The sequence below is a fragment of the Chelonia mydas genome, chromosome 6 (assembly GCF_015237465.2).
Source record: "Chelonia mydas isolate rCheMyd1 chromosome 6, rCheMyd1.pri.v2, whole genome shotgun sequence".
In the NCBI taxonomy this organism is placed as follows: domain Eukaryota; kingdom Metazoa; phylum Chordata; order Testudines; family Cheloniidae; genus Chelonia; species Chelonia mydas.
In genome coordinates this window covers 31,310,693-31,333,200 of record NC_051246.2, presented here as the reverse complement: position 1 = coordinate 31,333,200, position 22,508 = coordinate 31,310,693, and the positions used below count along the sequence as shown (strand labels likewise).

The following is a 22,508-nucleotide window of genomic DNA, read 5'->3' as shown; positions in this document are numbered from 1 at the left end:
CTGACTTGGGCTTGTGGGACTGAGGCTGACTTGGGCTGTAAAACTGCAGTGTAGTTGTTTGGGCTCTGGCTGGAACCTGAACTCTGGGACTCCGCAAGGGGGAAGGGTCCCTGAGACCAGGATCCAGCCTGAACCCAAATGTCAACACCACAATTGTACAGTTCCACAGGCCGAGCCCCATGAGCTCGAGTCAGGTGACCTGGGCTAGCCACAGAGATACCCTCTCTGTATCTTTGGTTCACTTCACTTCTTTGCCATGGCCCAAAAAATTATATATATATATATATTTAATGTTTTTGTCTTTTTTTAAATCAGGATGTGTTCAGTTACCACCTGGCCACTTTTACTTGTGCATCAGACCCCATTCTTCTGCCCAGCACTATTCTGTCTGCTTGCTGTGTCTCTTCAGAGGGTAAGCCCTTTAGCATAGGGACAGAAGTTGCATTTGTGTTTGTACAATGCCTAGCACATTCCTGGGTACTACAGAAAGTAAATAAATAATTATAAGAATGTTGCAGGGTCCCTTGGCTTTAATTTGTTTCTGGTCATTTGTACAGGTAGAATTAAGAATAGTTACCATACTTATGAGCAATGTACATTTAGATATTTTCCTAAAAAAAGATGGTGACTAACCAATGAGAATCTATTACAACATGTTGATTTAGAACTAAATATAGCTTTTATACTAAATTTGATGCTACTTTGCTAACACTATATCTACACACATGTAAACAATTATATAACTTAACTTACATTTATTCAGATTCTTGATTTTTTTTTTTCCTGTTAGAAAATGATGAATGATTAATTTTATTACTTGTGAAATGTGTCAAGCTCTATTTGGATGGAAATCCAAATTTAATTAAAAATGTACAAAAACAGGATTTTATTTAAATAAAACTACCTTAAATGTGCTGGATACATGGGGGAAAGTTAGTTTTCAGTGCAAAACATTTATAATAACTGATTATTTAAACTAATCTTTAGTTAGTGAATTTAACTTTTTGTTTATGGTCACTTTGTTTCGAACTCTTGTAGATCTCATCCTCTCATACCTACTTAGTTTTTATTCATAAATTGGAAGAGGAAAACAAGCTTTCCTGCTTTTTCAGCTTTCAACTGGTTTCTTAATGGTGAATAAACTGAAATGTAGAAAATATTCCCTCTGCACCTGCAGGAGAGACTACTGCTGTCAAAAACTGGTTTAATATTTTAACAAACTTGGTTCCAGGTGCTTAGCCATTTACTTCTACCAGTTCAATAGTTTGACTTGGCAGCAAACATACTGTTTATTTTTTTTTATTTTCTATTCAAACTATTTTAACAGATTATAGATTTAGGCCTTAACATAGGTTGGCAATTTCAAACTTTAAATGCTTTTTTTTTTAAATAAACCTGGTTTTTAATTTAAATATAAAGATCTGATTGAAATTTAAAGAAAAAATAAAAAATTGGATTTAAGTAATTGATTTTCATCCACCCTGGAATAAAAAGTCAGCCAGTACAGTGGGTAAAATGAGTATACCATGAAAATCACCCAGTTTCAGATTAATTTTAATTTGATTTACAGCTGGGTTCTTTGTTTTTAGAGGAAACTTGTAGTAAATAAAATCTGAAAAAGCCATTCACAGTATTTACCACAAATATTTCAAGTGATCTAGAATTATTTTTGCATAGGAGACTGCTGAGATTTTCAAAAGAATGGACAGTATGAACTATGGTGGTAGCTGTAAAATGCATGTAACATCACTTTGTTCTTTCCATCTGTATTTCTGACCTTTAAAGTAAGGGGAGGTAGCAGTGTAATTAGCAGACAGCAGCATGGACTGGGAACCAGGATAATGCCAGCTCTGCCACTGATCTGCTGTGTGAGCTTGGGGCAAGTCATTTCACATCTTTCCCCTCTCCCCCTACCCCTTTATCTTTTCCATTTAGAGTACAAGTTCCTCGGTGCTGTCTCTCATTGTGTTTGTACAAGTCCTAGCACAAAGGGCTCCAGTCTCAGCTGCAGACCTCTAGGTGCTATGCAATACCACAAACAATTAATAAAATAATAACGGCTGCCCTTCTTGAAACATGTCTAGACAAGTTGACCCCTCCTTAACATCTACAAAGAGGCCAGTCCTGCTCACTTTACTCATAGGAGTTTTCCCAATAAAGTCAATGGTATTTACTTGCATGAGTAATGCAAGCACGATTTGGCCCAAAGAATGCACATGCAGATGGGGGACATGTCTTAAAGCCCCATTCTCTAGCTCTTACTCAGGCAAAAGTCTCTTTGATAGCTTCCCCTCTCAAGCAGAATTCCCCACAGAAGTCGATATGGGAGTTTTAAGGTCACCCACGCTCCTTATGTTGGTATATTATTTACAGTGTAAAGAAAAATCCCACTAAAACATGCAATGCTTTCCTCCTCAAGGCATTTAAATACAAGAAAAGGATTATTAATATGCAAGTGCATTCATTTTTCCCTTATGGTCGTGTGTCTGCTTGACTATTGGGTTCAGATGTGGTTCTCAGAAAATCTATGGAGAATCAGCTGATGACATGACATTAGTCAGGGGACTGCCCAGATGTTATAAACACCTACACTTCATTCCAAAATTAACAATTCTATTAGCAAATGCTTGACTCTCTCAATACTGCCTTAAAAATAATCTAGACATGCTTCGGTCATCTGGGAGATGGATTCACAGTCCATCTGTCAGTTCAGATAACAGTTAATATAAAATAATGTACATTTTTCTCATGTTTACAGTAGGCAGAGTTTATTTCACAAAATGTTTAACACCATTATTGCACCTCTCCTTTCTCCACTTTTGTGGACTGTAGTCACTTCCTAGAGTCTAAGGCCAGAAGAGACCATTGTGATAATGTAAGTTGACCCCCACTCCCTTACATAACACAATCCTAGGACTTTCCCAAAATAGTGTGTCTTTGAACTAGAGCAGATCTTTCAGAAACATGTCCAGTCTTACTTTAGCTTGTGGAGTGTGCTGGAGATGTTCAGAGTCATAACTGCAGCAGGGAAGTCATGTCTGGTAGAGTTCTGAATGCAGTTTTCCTGCCAGATTTAGTCTGATTAAGGTCACAGGGTTTAGGCTACTAATATACGATATGTGCTGCCTTTTCTTCTGGGAGATATAGGACCAGATCCTCCGCTGATATAAATCAGCTTAGCACCACTGAAGTCAATGGAACCATACCAATTTACAACAGCTGAGGATCTGGTCCCTACCATTTTCAATTAGCATTCATCTTTAAGTCAGTGGATTGTGTCTTTTTTCTCCTATCTGTGAATGTCCTAGCTGGAAAAGGGATTTTCTATTTCCCTATGCGGCTTGCGAACCCCCCCTACAAACACTAGCATTATTTCCATGTAGATATTTAGCATAGCTGCTATAGCAATAAACACTGAACAAATCATCAAAATAAATATCTAAAATACATAATATATTTATTATTTGGCAACTGAACACATCACACACCATATAAGAGATACTAAATACTGGCTCAGACCTCAAGCCAAAATTTTCAAATGTAAAGGCCGGCCCCTACCTAAAAGTAGCCTGACTTTCAAAGGTGCTGAACACCTGTAGTTCCCATTACTTTCAGCTGGAGTTGTGGGCCAGCAGGACATTTGTATAGATGCCTAAATTTAGGCATCTAAAATTTGAAAATTTTGGTGTCCATAATTATAGGAGAGCCCATTCCCCAGTCAGTCAACAAGACACAGCACGTTTGGCATTTATGCCATGAAAACCTATAGATCATCACAAGAAGCAAGTTCTAAGTGTGAGGACAATAAGAATGCCTACCTCCTGGACTATGACCGGGGAGACTGGCTGGATCCTCTGATGTGCACTCAGCACATGGGCCTCTCCAGACCTCATACTCCCCGGCGCGTACATCAGGAGGTGAGGGCCGCTTTACTGCCCATTGTTCAGGCTTATCTCGACTGGGTCCTGTGGGAGGGTGCCGCCCGCCCACTCTACCCCCCAGGCCCTCCAGACCTTCTCATCAGGCCCCTGCCGCATGGCCCCACCCGGCCACCCCATCCCTTCACCATGAGCCAGCTGCACGACTTGCAGCCGGCCCATTTCCGGACTGCAAGGAGGAAACATCTGTACATGCTCATGCTCCACACCCTTCACATCCCGCCCCGACACCGCTGGAGGATGAGGAACCCTGGTGGGCCAGCCTATATTCCACCCTGGTCCCAAAGCTCTCTGGGGATATCAGTTGGCAGCTCCTTCATGGAGCTGTGAGCATGGGTGTGTTCTTGGCACAGTTCACCCTCGTCCCGGACACCTGCCCCTTCTGTGGCATGAGGGATACCCTGGTGCACGTGTATCTGGAGTGCATCAGGTTGCAGCCCCTATTCCGGCTCCTCTTAGATATTCTGTTACGTTTTTGGCTGCACTTTTCCCCTCACCTCCTTATCTATGCACTCCCTATCCATGGCCCCACAAAGTCACAGGACCTCTTTGTCAACCTCCTACTAGCATGGTCCAAAATGGCCATCTACAAGACCAGAGAGAGGAGGTTGACTGATGGGGTTTCCAGCGACTGCGAGGCCTATTTCTGATCCTCTGTCTGCTCACGCATCCAGGCAGAGTTCCTCTGGGCAGTGTCTGCTGACTCCCTTGACACCTTCGAGGAGCAGTGGGTGCTGTCCAGGGTTCTCTGCTCGGTGTGCCCATCGGGTTCCCTTCATTTAGCTCTGTGACCTCACTCCTGTCCCTGTTATATCTTTAGTTGTCCACCGTAACTAATTGAGATCCCAAACCTTGTGGATCCTCCCCTTAGGCTGGGGGAAGTCCTTTAGCAGTGGGCAGGCAGAAGCCCGCCCACGTCCAGGATCCCAATAGGACAATAAGAACGCCTGCTGCAGGCCTCGGACAGTTCAGTCGCAGGAGCTCCCCACTGGATTCTAATTACCATTCAGAGAACAGGTGGCAACAGAAGTCTCTAATAAATTGGGTCCCAAACAATTTGGGGCTTTAGATCCTTCTCCACATGTAGTAAATGTGTTCTGTGACCCTGAATGAGTTCACAAAGTTAAATTTGTCATTTAAAATAAGATGTCCAAAAATCTTGAACCAAGAAAAGCTAACAATAGGGTTGAGGAAACCACTGATGGTAAACTGTTAATTACTCCCTCAAATTCCAGATATCTCACTGGAGAGAATTACAGAGGCAGTTATTCAGGGGATTTCTTAACTGCTGCCCAGGATTTTATCTCTCAATACAAAACCAAGAGTCTTCAGAGCACAAAATCCATACTACACAGCAAACAAGGAATTTTTTCCCAATCCTTAGCAGAGGTGTTAGGAAACTGTTAAAAGGTGGGGAGGGATATATGATTTAGTCCCACTTCTTGAAGAAGTGTGTGGAAAAATTATGTTGACTTTGTGGAGAATTCATAGGTAGATAGTTCTGTGAAAGATCTGGGGTAAAAATGTTCAAGTGTCTAGGTGACTTAGCCATGGACTTTCAGTAAAACTGAGGCACTTAAGTCACTTTCGCACTTAAGAAAAATGTTGCCCAAAGTACTTATTCAAACAGACAATGCACATTAAAATACCACAAGTGGTCTTTCAGAAATCTGTGGGAAAATACATTCATGAATTAAAAGGAGAGAAGCATGAAAACTATATAGCAGTTGTTGGTTACTGAATCTGATGAACCTATTTTCCATTTCTATTTCTATTTTATCTAGGGGGAATTTAATTTTTCTTCCCAAAATATTACCTGCCCCTCATTTTTGAAGCTCCTTTTCTTAATTTTCCCCTTTCACCTCACTCATCTAATTTCTCTTTTCTCTCCTTTTGATTATCTTCTAAGGCAAATATTTTCAAAACTGGATGGTAAAGTTAAGCACCTAAACAGGGAGGGATTTTCAAAGATACTAAGTATATACAGCTCCCACTGACCTCAGTGGCATCTGGGGTTGCTCAGAATCAACACCTTTGAAAGTGAAACCACCGTCTATTTAGATGCTTGATTTTAAGACAGCCAGCTTTGACATTTTTGGTCTATGTCTTTTCCTCCTCCCTCCACCTTTTCTAAAAGGTCATTCTCTTGCAAAAACAAGTTAAATGAGCTCTTTATTATCTGGATGTGGTTAGGGTCATCCAGATGTGGTTAGGGTCTTTCATTGCATTTGAAAAATGGTACCTCTGGCCCAATATTGGGTAACTGTTTCAGAGGGAAGACTTCCAACAACTGAGTAACCAGCACCACTTCCTGCAGCATCTGGATATTATTGTACTCAGCACTAGCATCCCTCCTCTTAACTTGAGGATCAGACAGTATTCAACAAGCGATAACATATCCTGCAATGGTATAAGAAGTTGGTTCCTAAAACAGCTAAACACAGACCACCTTAATACTATAACTATAAGTGATAGTTCTGGAAACTTGGATCTAATGCACTTCTCAGTGGACATGACCCTGCTCCCATCAAATTCAGCAAGACCTTTGCCACTGAACTCTATGGGGTCAGGATCAGGCCCGATGTCACAGGATGGTGGTGCAGAGTAGTGCTTATCTTAAAACTTTTTGGATGAATTTCATCCCCATGCAGAAGGGCAGTGCAATGCCTATGAAACACAAAGCCTACTTAAACCATTCAAATAGGGGGCCATAAGGGAAGTCAAAGATTTCTTGCACCCTGGAAGGCACAATCTGGGCTATAAGGTGCAGAATTTTAGTTTAACAAAGAATACATATTCACTGCCAGGAAATCATAAACCCCAGAGACAGGTAACAAACTAGTGATAGTGGTTACATTAGGGTATTAACTTAATAAAACACAAACCCCTGGCTTCCATATATGGAACAGCAAAGCTTTCTATGTTCACAGCAGCAGCTCACCAAGGCTATCATTTGGTGTTACTCAGGGTACATCAGAGACGGAGTGACCTTCCTGTTACATGTTGATGAAGGTTTCTGAAGCATACTCCTCAAAAGATACAGAAGCAAAAGCCCCATCTAAGGTCAAGAGAGCCTGACATGCTCATTTAAGTCTAATATATAAATCTATACACAATCCTAAAGGAAAACCATAGTGATTTGTGCAAAGTTTTGATCTGTGAATGTCAAGTCAACCCAACTGTGTATTTTTCTAGGAGCAACAACTGCTGTACTGTTGAGCTTGGGAGGTATAAGAATTCAACCCTAAGAATCTGTGAACAGACTTCTACACGGGCTTCCTTTAAAAAAAAAAAATAAATAAAGGATCCTATTAACCTAGATTTTTTAAGATGGAACCATTAGACTGGAAGGCCACAGAAATAGGGTTACCAATTTTGGCTGGACATATTTCCTGGAGGTTTCATGACATGATATAATCTTTAATTACAAATAAATCTTTAATTCCTGGAGACTCCAGGACAATCGTAGAAGGTTGGCAACCCTACAGAAGTGAAAGTGCAGTGATTTAGCAGATAAAGTTCCAGGTCTGGCAAAGTTCCACACCTGGTTCAGGATGCTAAATTAGCTACTACTTAGTTGATAATTATCCAGCTTTGCTGAGGTTTTAGAATTAATATTTTATTGCAGTGGAAAATAATTTACACTTAATTATACTGAATTCCTAATAGCTAAAGATCTCATTTGCCAATAATGAGAGCCTCAAGAGCACAGGAATTTTACAAATGTTTCCTTAAGAAGTCAAGACATGCACAGTGCATCTAATATGCTAGGAAAGAGCTACATCCTTGTAGACCCTATTTCATATCTTGTTATGAGGTTCAAAAATGTTAAACTAAGGCACCAACTTAGCTCACCCTTTTTATTCTCTTAGGAGGCTTCTTTACTCCATTGTATTTTGAGGCCAACTGCCCAACAACCTAGCTCATACCTTTGACAATGAAGGGTGGTATTTTGAACAGCACTCAGTGTTGGCCTAGCTCTTCTCCCATTGAAGTAATTGGCAAAAATCCCATTGACTTCAGTGAGATCACAACACTTTAGAAATCCCACCCAAAATTGTTATATTATAGGATTAAACCCCAAGAATCTGAATGTTTCTGCTTATAACTTCTGGGACGAGTCTTGGTGCAAATTACAAACACATCTATTTAAGCTCATGTCAGCTTCTCTCCTTTCCATTAGCATCTATCTGTTTCTCTGCTTTCCTCTTACATTGCTTATTAATACTTAGAATTTTTTTACAGCTTTTCAGCTTCAAAGAGCCCTGTGAAGATTAACTAGTTAATCCTCATAACATCCCTGGGAGATAGTAAGTAGTCTTATGCAGTACGCTCTATTGGAAAGAGCTCTGAATTAGAGGTCATGAGATCTCAATCCTAATCCTGGCTTTGCCACTAACCTACTCTGTGATGATGTGCAAGTCATTCTCTCTGCCTCTGTTTTCTCTCACACCCTTAGTCTAAACAGAGAAAATAGACAAATTTTTTCAGACCATGGATTATCTCTGTGTTTGCATGTGGACAGTGCCTAGTACAATGGAGCTCCAGTCTCAGTTAGGCTCTCTACACTCTAGTTTAATAGTAAATAATAATTCTCAGGGAAGCCAAGATATGTAGAGGTTAATAAGGTTATCCTAGTCACACAATGAGTCAGCAGCAGAGCCAAGACTGGAGCTGGAGAGTGCTTAGCTCACTAAATCACAGTGCGGTAGGATTCTGCTTATAGATATTTATATTTCTCCCAATTTTCCCCCCCACTCTTCCCCTGAAGGAATGTCTTCTTTTGACTACACAATGGAGAAGGCATTCTTCTTTTCTGACTGACATCAGACATCTTGCAGCACACGCTAAAGATTTTGCATCGCTCCCCAGAAGTTAGTTGAAGGATCCTGGCCAGTTTACCTAGGCATTTAATTCAGAATGACAGCAGAATGCTTCCTGTGAATGATCTGATGGTTTTGTGTAAAGCTTTAATTAATCATTCTTCAGCCGGGAAGGAGCAAACAAGGAAGGCATTGTCAGAAAGAGGCAAATGGATAACTACTTTCCCCAAGACAGACAGAAGCAGTCACAGCATGAGCCAAAGAGCAGTCTTGTGTAGCAGTACTCTTGGAGCTCACTGTGGACTTGTCTAGTGTTAGAAAGGATGTATTGGATCAGGGCTGGATCAAGATATCGGCACTTGATTTAGGGATGTGCCTAAAGCCTTAGCTCCTGGGGCTAAGTGATAAGGTCAGAATCTCAGCTTTCATTTAAAGACAAATTAAATCTTTAACTGTCATATGAAGAAAGGCTTATGTATTCTTCACACCCACCCACCCCACACACACACACACACACACACACACACCCTTATGCCAGGTGTTATTGGCAGTAGTAAAGGGCTAGGATCATATGATGTTTAAGGATTCCATTTAAACAAATGAAATGATTGGCTCGAGCCCCACCTAAAATCTTATCCATGCCCAGATATTGGTTACCCTGGTCACCTTTACAGGGGGTTTCTTTCCCCCTTGAAAGCATTCAGGAGTCCTCAGGAATATGAAACCACAAATACCTTTTATTTGGGAAGGCAAGATAAATACAAACTTGCATAATAAAGTGGGTGTCAGGTGATGGTTCTCCTCAACCTGTCTACTCACCATGTCCCATTCCAATCTGCTGTGGACAAGTTCTCGTTCAGTGAAGTCAGTGCCACCAGCTTATCTGCTGCCAAGTCCAGCCCTGCAAAGTCAGCTTCACTGACAGCGGGTCTGGTCCTGCAAATGCAGATCCACATAGGGTCGAGAATCTTTGGGCAGGAAACCAAGCAACAAAGACCCTGCTCTGACAGAATCTCTACTCTCCAAGTCCTGGTCTTCCCATTGAATTTGGGATCACTGTTCAGAGTACACTCCCTGCTAGCTCATGGAGACCCCACTTTCCTCAGGATATAGCTTCATAGTGTCTCACCCTTTCATAAATATATTTATATGCACAATTAAATATCATTGCCAAAAAACAGAACACAAAATCCAAACAATACAACATCATATGCTTTACAGAACTGCTTACGTAAATTTAACCTGTCAGACAGTTTCCCCCCCTTTCTCCTAAAGCAAAAAGCAGCTCTCTGTTCCCCCAAAAGCTTTCCAGCTCTGGGGCTTAATTTCTAAATGTGACCCCAGCATAACCATTGCTGCAATATCTGCCGGAGTCTGCAGACAGACTGAAGCAATAGCTCTGACAGGCATGAACTGCACCATGTATTTCAATGGGGTGTTAGCTCCAAGACCCACTGCTCTGGGATCCCACCAACAGCAGCCCAATAAAGGCCTCTGTGGCATGAGGAGAAGACTACAAAAGGTCCAGCCCACTCAAGCTGATACACTATGGCTGTTGGTTAAGTACTAGGGTTGCCACCCTGCCTCTTAATGGCACCCTGAAGTGTCCCTCCTACCCCCAGGGGAGAGCAGCTCCTGCTGCTGCTCCTGGAGTGGATTAGAGGGTCCCTCACGCCACTGCATCGTATGGTCAACTGAGCTGAGAGAACTGAAAGTGTCTCAGGCAATGCTCATACAAAAGAGGTAGAGCTCTTTGTCTGTGGTTGGCCCTCCAAGGTGGATCTCACTTTCAGAAGATATCAGGATGACCACAAACCTCAGCATCTGCAGGGCAAAATGCAAAACCTGCTTTTTCAGTCAACCTTCCCACAGTAATATGAACCAAAACACTAAAGTCCTGTCCCTGCTAACTGGAGCAGCAGGAGAGGTAAGTAGGGTTTTGATGTGCTCACATGAGAGCTTTAGGTGGCGCTCTGTAGAGGAGTGATCCCTGCACTGGCATACCACCTCATAGCCAGGCATAGCAGCTCTTTCCTGTCTAAAACCCCCACATGTACTAATGCAGCAACTCTGCTTCAGTCTCACTGTCCTTTGGCCACATGAGTGACCTGGCCCTCCACCCAGACCACTTTACAGAGTCCAGCCCCTTCTGGAGCCTCAAGGGATAGGTTTACACTGCAAAAAGACAGCCCACAGCAGACAGTGTCAGAGCCTGGGTCTACAGACTCAGGCTCTGGCACTAAAATAGCTATGTATACCTCCCTGCTCAGGCTCTGAGACTCACCCACCTTACCAGGCTTCATAGCCCACACAGGAACATGTACACAGCTATTTTAGTGCTGTATCACAAGCCCATGCTCTGAAACTCTGCTATGGAGGGCGGGCGGGGGGGAGGGGGTCACAGTGTAGATGTACCCACAGTCTTTATCAGCATTCAACAAAAATATGCAAACCACCAAACCTTCAGTCCAGGGAGGCTCAGGAGGCTGCCTCTTCCTCAGAGGCATATTTCAGCCATTACAGTCAGTCCCACACTTCACCCCCTGGTCTCCTGTGCCTCAAACAATCCCACAGTCCAGGGGCGCTCTGCCATTTGCTCAGGCAGGCTGTGGCTCATTAGGGTTCATGCCTCCAATCAGTCTTTTAGCTCACCCTGGGAGTAGCCGCTCTGCTTTTCTCCCCCTCATGCTTCTTGGCCTTCTTTCAGGCTGCTTCCCAGAGAGACAGCACTCCCCCAACTCTTCTCCTCTGGGTCTCCCCCCTCCAACTGGGTTCACACAGCTCTTTATGGAAAGCCCCATCTCTGCCCCAGCTGCATATAATAAAAAAGTTGAGCCATCTGATCTCCAACTGACTGGGATCAGCTTGGGGGAGAGGGAGGGAAGGAGGAGATGATCCATCACAGGACGAACCTTTAAAAGACCAGCCTGTCTGACCTATTCAGATATCACAATGAGAGGCACTGGATAAAACCCTAGAAAGAAAAACTGGAGAGATGCCATTTGGCAACAAAGTGCTTGCCAATGAAGTTAGTTCAAAATGTTTTTCTGATTCGTGCAAGAGTGTTTGCACTTTCCAGCTGACCGGGGTCAATGGCTCTCACGACAATATGAAATATCAGTGGCAGTTTGTTTTCCTTGTCCATGTTACTCCAAAGAATTGCACTGACGTTGCTCCATTAATGCTTACATCAGAGTGCTCACGGAAGTATGGCACCAAAACCCAGCGTTTTTAACCTAACAGGAAAGGTATAATACTTAGAAAGGCTGGAACTCTGGTGCTTGTAACTCTACTGTACAAACTGGCCAGTCAACCACACACCTCATTTGGAAGTAGAAGTACGCAATCCGGCAGCAGCGGGGCGGGGGGAAAACAAATACAGCACAGTACTGTGTTATACCTATAATAAAGAGAAAGTTTAAAAAAAAAGATTTGACAGGGTAAGGAAACTGTTTCTGTGCTTGTTGCATTTACATTAAGATGGTTAAAAGCAGCATTTTTCTTCTACATAGTAAAGTTTCAAAGCTGCAGTAAGTCAATGTTCAGTTGTAAACTTTTGAAAGAACCACCCATACGGTTTTGTTCAGAGTTATGAACACTTCAGAATTAGAAACAACCTCCATTTCTGAGGTGTTCATAACGCGGAGGTTCAATTGTACTTAGATGTATACACTGCCTAACAAATATATATTCCTTTATACAGAAAGAGTGTGTGTGTAAGTAAATGACTGGCAAATACTAATTTTTCAAGTTTCTATGTGGCACCCTTAGTACATATCCCCTCAAAATCTAGAGATCTTATCACTTGTAAAACAACAGTACCTATTTCTTACATAGCACTTTTCATTAGATCTCAAAGCACTTCACAATCTTTAAATGTCTTTATCCTCACAACACCGCTATAAGTGGGGAAGCATAAAATGCGTGGCCTCCTCCCAAGTGCTCCTTTGTGGCCTCAGGGCAGCCCTGCAAGTGGCCCCTTGCCTCATTTTCCCTCTTGATTCCTGAAATAAACTCAGTACAGCCTTCAGAGTACATAAAAAGCCCTTTTTGCAGGGTTAATTTATTACCAAAAGTCGCCACGACCCTAAACCGGAATCCCCCCAGCACAGTCCAAACTGTACATTTGTCCCGACTCTCCAACAGCGAGTACATCTCCAGCCTCTCTCACCACACCTCACCCCCTCTAGCTAAGATATTTTTGACCCGTTTCCTTCCCAGATGGGGTTCAACCTCTTGCCCAGAGACATCAGCAAGCTCACCCCTCCATCATTCCACAACCTTCAGCCTTCTCTGGCCCTCCAGCTTCAGCTCAGAGAGCCAGCAGCCGTCTGCCTCTGCTGCTATCAACCTTCAGCCCTCTCCAGTCATGGCTCTCTAGCCTGGGGAAGTTTGTAGGTGACCCCCCTGACTGCCCTTTCACCAGCCTGATCTGATTCCACTGCTCAACCAAGGAACTCTCACCGCTCCCTCCTTCAGGGCATCTCCTCCCTGAAGCTCTCAGCCCTGCTCCACTCTTCCTCTGAGCTCTCTTTACTCTGAGAACTCTGGACTCTCTCCTTCTTTAAACTCAGGGTTCTGAACACTCATTCATTCATTCACTCAGGAATCTGGGCTCTGACCTTCCCTCCAAGGTTCTGGACCCTGATTTATATCTCCCAGGGACAGCCCCACCCAAAGTAGGACATTGCATTGCATTGCACCAAAGTAGGACACACCTAGACTGGAACAGGAGAGCTGAGCCCAATTTCATTTAATGAGCCAGCTACCCTTTTCCAGGAAGTATTATTATTCCATTTACAGACAGGGAACACAGGCACAGAAAGAGTGACTTGCCCAAGCTCACACAGGAAAGTTTGTGACAGAGGGAACTGACCCCACGTTTCACAAGTCATAGGCTAGTGCCCTAACCATTGAATCATCCTACATGCCAGTTTAACTTCTGAAAGATTTTTCACTCCTATTTAAATTTTATGCCTATATTTATATATGTGATCATATATAACCTGGTGATGAGTTCTGTCAACGCACCCAATGAAAAATTGACCTGAAATGTTTGAGCCAATGTTCTACACACACACACACACACACACACACCACTCTTTGATTAGAACTTTTCAGCAGAGGAGCTCTACAATTTGTTGAACCTTCATTTTGAATATTTGCAATTAAACTGGGGATATATTTTTTTTCATCAGGGCAAAATTATTTTAATAGCAATAATCAACATAATCAAATATAATCACTCCATCAAGTCAAGTATAATTTAGATGCTCTTACAACAATTTTGTATGTATCCTGCTCGTACCTATAAGAAGATGATTACACTTAAAAGAGATCCATATAACTTCCCTAGGGTGTCTAGCTCTATGCCACTCTGTGCTCTGCTGGCTCTCCTTCTCCCTTGATGAATGCTCCTTCCGCATCCTCATGCACCTCTCTGTCTGTCAGAATTCTTTTAGGGTTCTGTTCTTGGTCATTTCTCTTCTCGCTATATATATTGACTCATCTCTTCCCATGGTTCCAACTACCACCTTTATGTAGATGATTACCAATGCAAAATTTCGAAAAGTATTAAGGGATTTAGGAGCATAAATCTCATCAAAAATAAAGGAGACGTGGGATAAATCTATTAGGCACTTTTGAAAATCTTCCCCAATGTGGCTCTCTACTCTCAACCTGGCCTAGTGGATAAAGCAATAGACTAAGACTCTCTTTCCTCTTCTTCTCTAATCTTGATCCTAAGAGTGTTTACTGCCTCTTGGGAAGTGCTGCATGGAAGCTGAGGGAGCAAACATCTCCCACGAGATGCTTAGCACCTCACAGAATAGCACCTTTTGTATATACATTTTTAGGGGGAGGGAATACAAATTATCACATATCTGTTAAAGGGTCCTATCAATGTATGCTGTAATATAGGTGATATTTATTTATTATTAATAATGGCTTTGCAATGTTGAATTTTGCATGGTCCTTTATAAAATAGGTCGCACCTCCCTTGGATATTGTACACCACCTCCTGTTCACACATCAACTGCTATTTCCCAACTGTGAGAAGGTTCCATGGCTAGATGGCTTGGTTGAGCGGCAGCATTGGCTTCAAGACTTAGTTCATCAGTTAATAGAATTCCTTTATATCATGAGTGCCTCCTGGACACTGCTGTTCACAAAATGTCAATTTATATCCCTTTCATTAGCTAAATTGATAATTGGTGATGATCTTATCCAACAGTTTTCTAGGATGGCCTGTAAAATCTTGGCTTAATTAAGAATAATAGCTCATCTGTGTAAAATCATGGAAAAAGACCCAACACAACTCTCTCAATAGTCAAAAATATACAGTTCTCTCCTTGATGGCATCAGTTTCACTAAAAGTACCATTGAGGGGTTTGGTCCTGAAATCAGTGGGAGATGTGAGTGCTCAATACCCATCAGGATCAGGTGTTAAGGGAGAAAAGCCACTGGCCCTGAACCTTAAAAGTCAATGGAGCTATGCTGATTTACACTGTCTGGGGATCTGGCCCACTAGTGGATCTGACAACACCCTATAGATGTTGGACAAAGATTTTAGCCATTTGCCACATCTCCTTAAGAAAACATCCCTTCTACACACACGATACAGGAACTCAGTAAGAGACATGCAACACCTTTGTTTCACATTTAGGTCACAGGTACATTAGCAGAGAGAAAAACAGAAACAAAGAGAGAAAGAAAGCCCACGTTAACTCTGTTGAGCACATGCTTCACATGCTTTGCTGGAATGGGGCCTTGGTCACTGAAGAGAATTTAAGCATCATAAAAGTGTAACAAAAGCTAACACACAGCCAAGTAAAACTTTTACGGATCCATTTTGTTTACCGCATTCCATAGTCACAAAGCTCTGTCCTGTCACAACTCCCCACCCCTCTTTTGCACCAGAGCTCTCCTTATTATATACATCAGTCTCCCATTAACACCTTATTTCAGTGGCTTTATTTTCAATTTTAGTGCACTGCCACCTAGACACATCGCTCTTATACACTGGGCCATATTAACCCCTGGTGTAACTAATGGAGTTAAACTAGAGATTAGTCTGGCCTATTATTTACAAAGGGGCTATCATGAGGCTCTGGTTGTTTCACCTTCTTACTTTTATTTCTTGGAGGTTTAAAAAGCTTTTGACAATATCAGAAGAAATATGATGAGGCAGGAGAGGGGCAGGAGCATGAAACGTGTTCTGGAGAAGGAAAATCAGTGCAGTGAGGAATTAAGAGCTGCTTACTAAGTAGTTACTTATTTGGGTTAAAGGACCTAGAGATTGTGTCAAGTCCCAGAAGGCAAGTCATGAGGTCCAGAGCAAGCAACATCGAACAGGGGCTAGCTGGCACGGATCTAGCCATTATGTAGGAAAGATGTTTGCTCATGACCAGCCTACACAAGATTCAAGACAGCAGCTCAGATGTGTAAGGTTCCAAATCCCAGTATTTTTGGCCATTTTTTTTTAAAGGAGATGAAAAAATATCACTCAAATAGGGAGACCAGAAGTTAGAAAGTGTTAAGTTTCTTGTTTGCATTCTAGTCGTACCTATTGGCTTCAAGGTGGTAGGTGCACTACATATACCTAATTAGAGACAGTCTCTGCCCCAAGGAATTTACAATCTAAATAGACAGAGCAGACAAAGGGTGGAAAATGGAAGTAGCATCATTCCCATTTTACTATTGGGGAACTGACACAGATGAAGTAAATTGCCTAAGATCAGACAGGAAATCCATGGCAGATCTAGGGAAAAAATTCAGCTCTCACGAGTCTCAGTCCAACACTTTAACCACATGACTATTCATCCTCCATACGAATTTTACTACCCAGGTAGGTAACATTAAATTAAACAAAGTGCTATCTCTCGAGCCCTGATCTAAAGGAATCTTGCTTGCAAGTTTAATGACAAGTGAAGTCATCCAGCTTGTGATTTGAAGACACACAAACTCATAGGTCCTTTGCTGGTTAAAAATCACTAACCTTGTGTGTTTTGTCTCAGGAGTGCCCCAGAAGACTGTAATAATTGGGCAGGAAACCTAGTCATTCACAAGAGGACAGAATAAGATAAAAGATTTTGTAGCACAGCTGGATACATAACCTTATCAGGAAGGATGGTACTGATGGGACTATGTCTCTCCTTAGGGAAAAGTGAACTAAAATAACCTTGCTTCGTTGAACTGATTCCATCAATAGCTTGCATTGACAGGAAATCTGCTGTAAGCAAGCTTGTACTATATCATTGTATTGTTGTTAGCAGTCAGTCATGGCCTTAAGAATTCCTGCAAACAGGACAATGCAGTTAAAGAAAAAAAAAGGAGACAAATGTCTGGTTTAGTTTCTTTGTAAAATGCATCTGTTTTATGTAGGGGAATGGGAGTAATGCCTTTTAAAAGGGAAAGAAAGAATCCACAGTGGTGGGGTGCATCTCAGAAATAATTCTTCAAACCCAAGATGGCCTCAACTCAGAAGTGTTGAAGCTAAAAGGCAAAAACCCTCAAGTGGAATTATTTTTGCAAGTTAGTTTTCTACCTTCTTCAACTCTGCATGCGTATGCACGCACATCCCTGGAGGAAGTCTGATCTTATGGTAAAACTCAAGACCAGGACTCTGGAAATCAGTGTTCTGTCTTTGCCTCTGCCACAGACTGGGTTCGTGACAAATCACTCAGACCAAAACTTTCAGAACTTGGGTGCCCTAAGTTAGGCACTTAAATCTACATTTAGGAATCTGTAAATAAATGGTGTGATCAGAAGTGTGGAGCACACTTGCAGCTGCCATCCATTTCAGATAATCAATTTAAAGTTGCCGTTAGGTGTCTAACTTTGGGGACACATTTGAAAATGTCAGCTTTAATCTTTAAAAAAAGAAAAGGAGTACTTGTGGCATCTTAGAGACTAACCAATTTATTTGAGCATAAGCTTTCGTGAGCTACAGCTCACTTCATCGGATGCATGCTGTGGAAAGTGTAGAAGATCTTTTTATATACACACAAAGCATGAAAAAATATATTACCAGCAGGAGAGTGGGGTGGGAGGAGGTATTTTTTCATGCTTTGTGTGTATATAAAAAGATCTTCTACACTTTCCACAGTATGCATCCAATGAAGTGAGCTGTAGCTCACGAAAGCTTATGCTCAAATAAATTGGTTAGTCTCTCAGGTGCCACAAGTACTCCTTTTCTTTTTGCGAATACAGACTAACACAGCTGTTACTCTGAAACCTAGCTTTAATCTTTGTGCCTCAATTCCTCATGTGTAAAGTAGGGATAAATACAACTCACCTCACATGAGTGTTTTGAGGTTTAATTCGTCCATGTTTGCAAAGGACTTTGAGCTCCTCAGATGGATGGAACTTTACACAGAGCATGGAAAGGGCATAAACGCAGGTTACTTTTAAAGTAGATGCATGTTAGTTTTGAAATGCTTGCTTGAGTACAACAATGGTGTATGGGGCTACAATCAATATATATAAGAAGAACTCATTTCCCGAACTCCATTACCTTGGAGAGAATCTTTATCTATGTAGCTGAAGAAATATAGGCTGCATGCAGATAAAGCCAAGTCATCAAATTTGGATGCAGAGCCAAAAACTTTCTCAAGTTTAGATGTTTTGGGATCTACATTTCAGCCCATCAGAGAGAGATGCTGCAAACTCCAGATCATGGATCTGAATCCAAACTTCCTCAGAGTCTGGCAGGTTAGGCTGAGCCCATCTGTGCACAGTATAAAAATACCCCTCTGACTTTAAGGACAGTATTGTCCGTGTAAAAACTTCAAGATACATTTTGACTTACAGAGTAGAAGAATCAGAAACAGAAGTAAATGTGAAGTCTAACAATGTTAGTCTACAGCAGCAGAACTGCTGTAGTATCTTACGCATCTTCGCGTAGATACAGATTACATATTGTGCACTTCAAAAATATGACAAGCTTCTTATCTGTCTTTGACACCCTCCCCATTTCCGCCCAAAGCGGCACCTGCTACCTAATTAGAGAGGCATTCGGAAACTGCCAGCACCAGGTTTACATTACATGTTCAGAAAAATTTACTAGATTGTTAACTGGATGTTGAAAACTGGATGAAATCAGAACAGAATTTGTATTAAACTGGGATGCCCTTTGAAGCAGTGATCTCTCAAAGAAAATGGAAGGTATGTAAGCATGACCTGAAATAGTGAAGGAAAAGAATTTTAAATATATTGTGATTAACAAAGTTCAGGGGGCTGGCAGAAAAAACCCCCAAGGGAACAGTGAGGAGATTTAATGAAAAATTCATAGATTCTAAGGCCAGAAGGGACCACTGTGACTGAGAGAGGCAGGCAGATACAGGTTAAAACATGTTTATTGCAATATACGTAGCCTGAAAAAAAGAGACCTGGCTTTAGGATGAAAGAGGAAATTCAAACTGTGCCCCCTACCCAATTCAAAGGGACACGGCGAAGACAAAAGGGCTTGATCTGGGAGCCAGATTTGTGCACTGGGCAAGATCCTCAGCTCACGTAAATCAGTGCAGCTCCACTGATTGCAATAAAACTCAGATACACACCACCTGAGGACCTGGACCACAAAACTTGAACCCCTTATTCAGCAGGTAAAACTTCCAATGAATTCAGTAGGGATTTTGCCTGAGCAATGATTCATAATGGGGCCAGTGTGCTTCATTTGCCCTCTATCCTACCTCAGTTGAAATTTTTCAAACAAAACATTTTTCATTTTAAAAAAAAAAGTCCTTTCAAAAATGAAAATTTTTGCACACACACAAAAAATCTTGACTTTTTCAAACTGTTCGTTGTTTACCAAAAATCACCATGATATTTGTTCATTTACTGCAGACCCACTTGTCAGTAAACAAAACATTTTGATAACCATTGTAATAAAGTTTCCAACAAACATGATTGGAAGCTTAGCAAAAAGATTAAAAGGTCCATTTGGAATCCTGCAAAACAAACAATTTCAAGAATTTTAAAAAAAAAATTCTGACCAGATCTATTCTCAATTTAAATTTCTGGAGAATATCTATGCAATTATTAAATTTCCTTAATGTAATATGTTAACAGGGACAACATTGTTAGTTTGGATAGTGCATTTTAAACATTCAAAAGAAAAAGAATAAATACAATGGTTTGCACTGGCCTATAATTCATATATTGGGAGCTGAGGTACATTTTCTCCCTTCCCTTGCATAACTGTAGAAACACACATTGACCAGAAATTGCAAAGGTGACATGCGATTTTGGGTGCCCAGCTTCAGACATAAAAAAAAAAAAAAAAAAGCACCCTATTTTCAGAAAATACTGAGTGCCCACCCTTTGAAAATCAGGCCCTTAAACTTGACACGGTATTCTACGTAGCATAAGGATTCTGAGCATGCTTTTCTATTCCATGCCTGTTTAATAATTTTGGGTTGGTGGGGAGGGGCTGTTGTACTTAATTTGTCAATTTTTAATCCTTGTTAAGAACAACAAAAATAATTTTTAAAAAAGACATTTTCAAACATTGATGCCTAATTTCTACTGCTTTAAAAAAAAAAGTTCATTCACTGTTTACATGCACCAGAATCATCTGCTTGTGCAGGCTTTTGTACCTGCTGGGTAATTAAGAATGCAGGCGGGTACTTGGATGTGTAAATCCCTATTTTGCCTGTGCAAATGTGGGTTTGTGCTGCACCATGCATTTCTTACCTAGTACAAAAAGAAAAGGAGTACTTGTGGCACCTTAGAGACTAACCAATTTATTTGAGCATGAGCTTTCGTGAGCTACAGCTCACTTCATCGGATGCATACTGTGGAAACTGCAGAAGACATTATATACACAGAGACCATGAAACAATACCTCCTCCCACCCCACTCTCCTGCTGGTAATAGCTTATCTAAAGTGATCATCAAGGTGGGCCATTTCCAGCACAAATCCACGTTTTTTCACCCTCCGCCCCCCCCCACAAACTTACTCTCCTGCTGGTAATAGCCCATCCAAAGTGACCACTCTCTTTACAATGAGTATGATAATCAAGGTAGGCCATTTCCAGCACAAATCCAGGTTTTCTCACCCCCCTACCCCCCTCCAAAAACCACACACACAAACTCACTCTCCTGCTGGCAATAGCTCATCCAAACTGACCACTCTCCTTAGAATGTGTATGATAATCAAGGTGGGCCATTTCCAGCATAAATCCAAGTTTAACCAGAACGTCTGGGGGGGGGGGTAGGAAAAAACAAGGGGAAATAGGCTACCTTGCATAATGACTTAGCCACTCCCAGTCTCTATTTAAGCCTAAATTAATGTGTGTGTGGTTTTTGGAGAGGGGCGGGGGTGTGAGAAAACCTGGATTTGTGCTGGAAATGGCCCACCTTGATGATCACTTTAGATAAGCTATTACCAGCAGGAGAGTGGGGTGGGAGGAGGTATTGTTTCATGGTCTCTGTGTATATAATGTCTTCTGCAGTTTCCACAGTATGCATCTGATGAAGTGAGCTGTAGCTCACGAAAGCTCATGCTCAAATAAATTGGTTAGTCTCTAAGGTGCCACAAGTACTCCTTTTCTTTTTGCGAATACAGACTAACACGGCTGTTACTCTGTTACCTAGTACAGTTTTAGGCAACCTCATATGAAATCTGATCGTAACATTAAATGTATCTGATTAGTTATTAGGTATGATTACACATATTAAGTGCCAAAACCTATTATTCCATTGGAGTTGATTACATTGACTTTAGTGCAAGGAGGATTAGGATCTAAATATTTTATTGAAACAGATACAAACTCCAAGAAGTAAGTTGGTTTCTTTAGGAGACAGATGTACATTTGAGAAAGTTGTTGCTGGGGTGAATTTTTCCTGTATTGATAGTCACTCGCGCCACATAATTAGGAAAAAAATGTGCTCAATAGATAAATGATTGCTTTCTCCCTTTTCCCTTATTAGTCTGAGGAAGCATTTAATACAGAGGTGAAATATCATAGTAAGACAGGTTCAGGTTTATCACTGTTCTACTTAGAAGACTTTCTTAGTGTTATTCATCTGCACTCTAGTAACAGCTGCTTTGAGAGCTACCTAGAGGGATGATCTAACCTCAATACTGGCTTTTGAAAGCTTTCCAAATCCTCCTCTAAAATGTATTAAACTGCAACATTTATATGAATAGCACAGACAAAAAAAGGAATTACTTTCTCCTCGTTATTTTGATTTATCATCTTTATTTTTACTTGGAAGGCTAAAGCAAAATACCTATCAGTGATATTTTATGCTAGGGTTTGCTTCAGAAGTTTTAGAACTATGTAATATATATGTTTGCATTCTCATTAATGGGAAAATGGGGAAGTTGATAGTATGTTGCAGTGGAGGAAAAGATATGGCCAGACTCTGTTAGTATCTATTTGGAGCACCAGGCTTCTAGATCACTAGTAAGTTAGTTAAGTTGTCTGGATTCTGAATATATTTGTGAGGATGGTGAAGCCTCTTCTGAGCACACCATAGAATCTGGCACCATCACCAAGGACAGGAATGGCAAAGCTATTGCAGGTCATGACTGTGGTAGATTGGCAGAGTGGTGTGGGAGAATCTTACAGAGGGCCTGTTTGCAGGGTGCATGGGGTCAAACCAGTGACACTGATAGCCCCATATATTAAAACAAATTTGATAAAATATTTAAAAGGTCCCTCTGTCTATTGCCAAGAAATAAAAATAATAGCTGCTGTTTATGTTGGACCTGTGCAAGAAAAGCATTTTGGTATCCCGC

The 22,508-nt window shown here is 41.4% G+C and overlaps 1 protein-coding gene and 1 long non-coding RNA gene across 7 annotated transcripts in view; one reads left to right on the top strand and one right to left on the bottom strand.

Moving 5' to 3' along the window:
• Positions 1–22,508, top strand: part of KCNC1 (potassium voltage-gated channel subfamily C member 1) — a 156,183-nt gene that overhangs the window by 70,428 nt on the left and 63,247 nt on the right. The window lies entirely within an intron of this gene.
• The window catches only part of LOC122466160, a 101,996-nt gene that overhangs the window by 61,690 nt on the left and 17,798 nt on the right, over positions 1–22,508 (bottom strand). The window contains exon 1 of one of the 3 annotated variants that reach the window (XR_006291469.1): positions 11,414–11,505. The exons of the other annotated variants lie outside the window; for them this stretch is intronic. This is a non-coding gene — a long non-coding RNA (uncharacterized LOC122466160). Of the gene's footprint in view, positions 1–11,413; positions 11,506–22,508 lie in introns of those variants that run through there. 3 annotated transcript variants of the gene reach the window in all.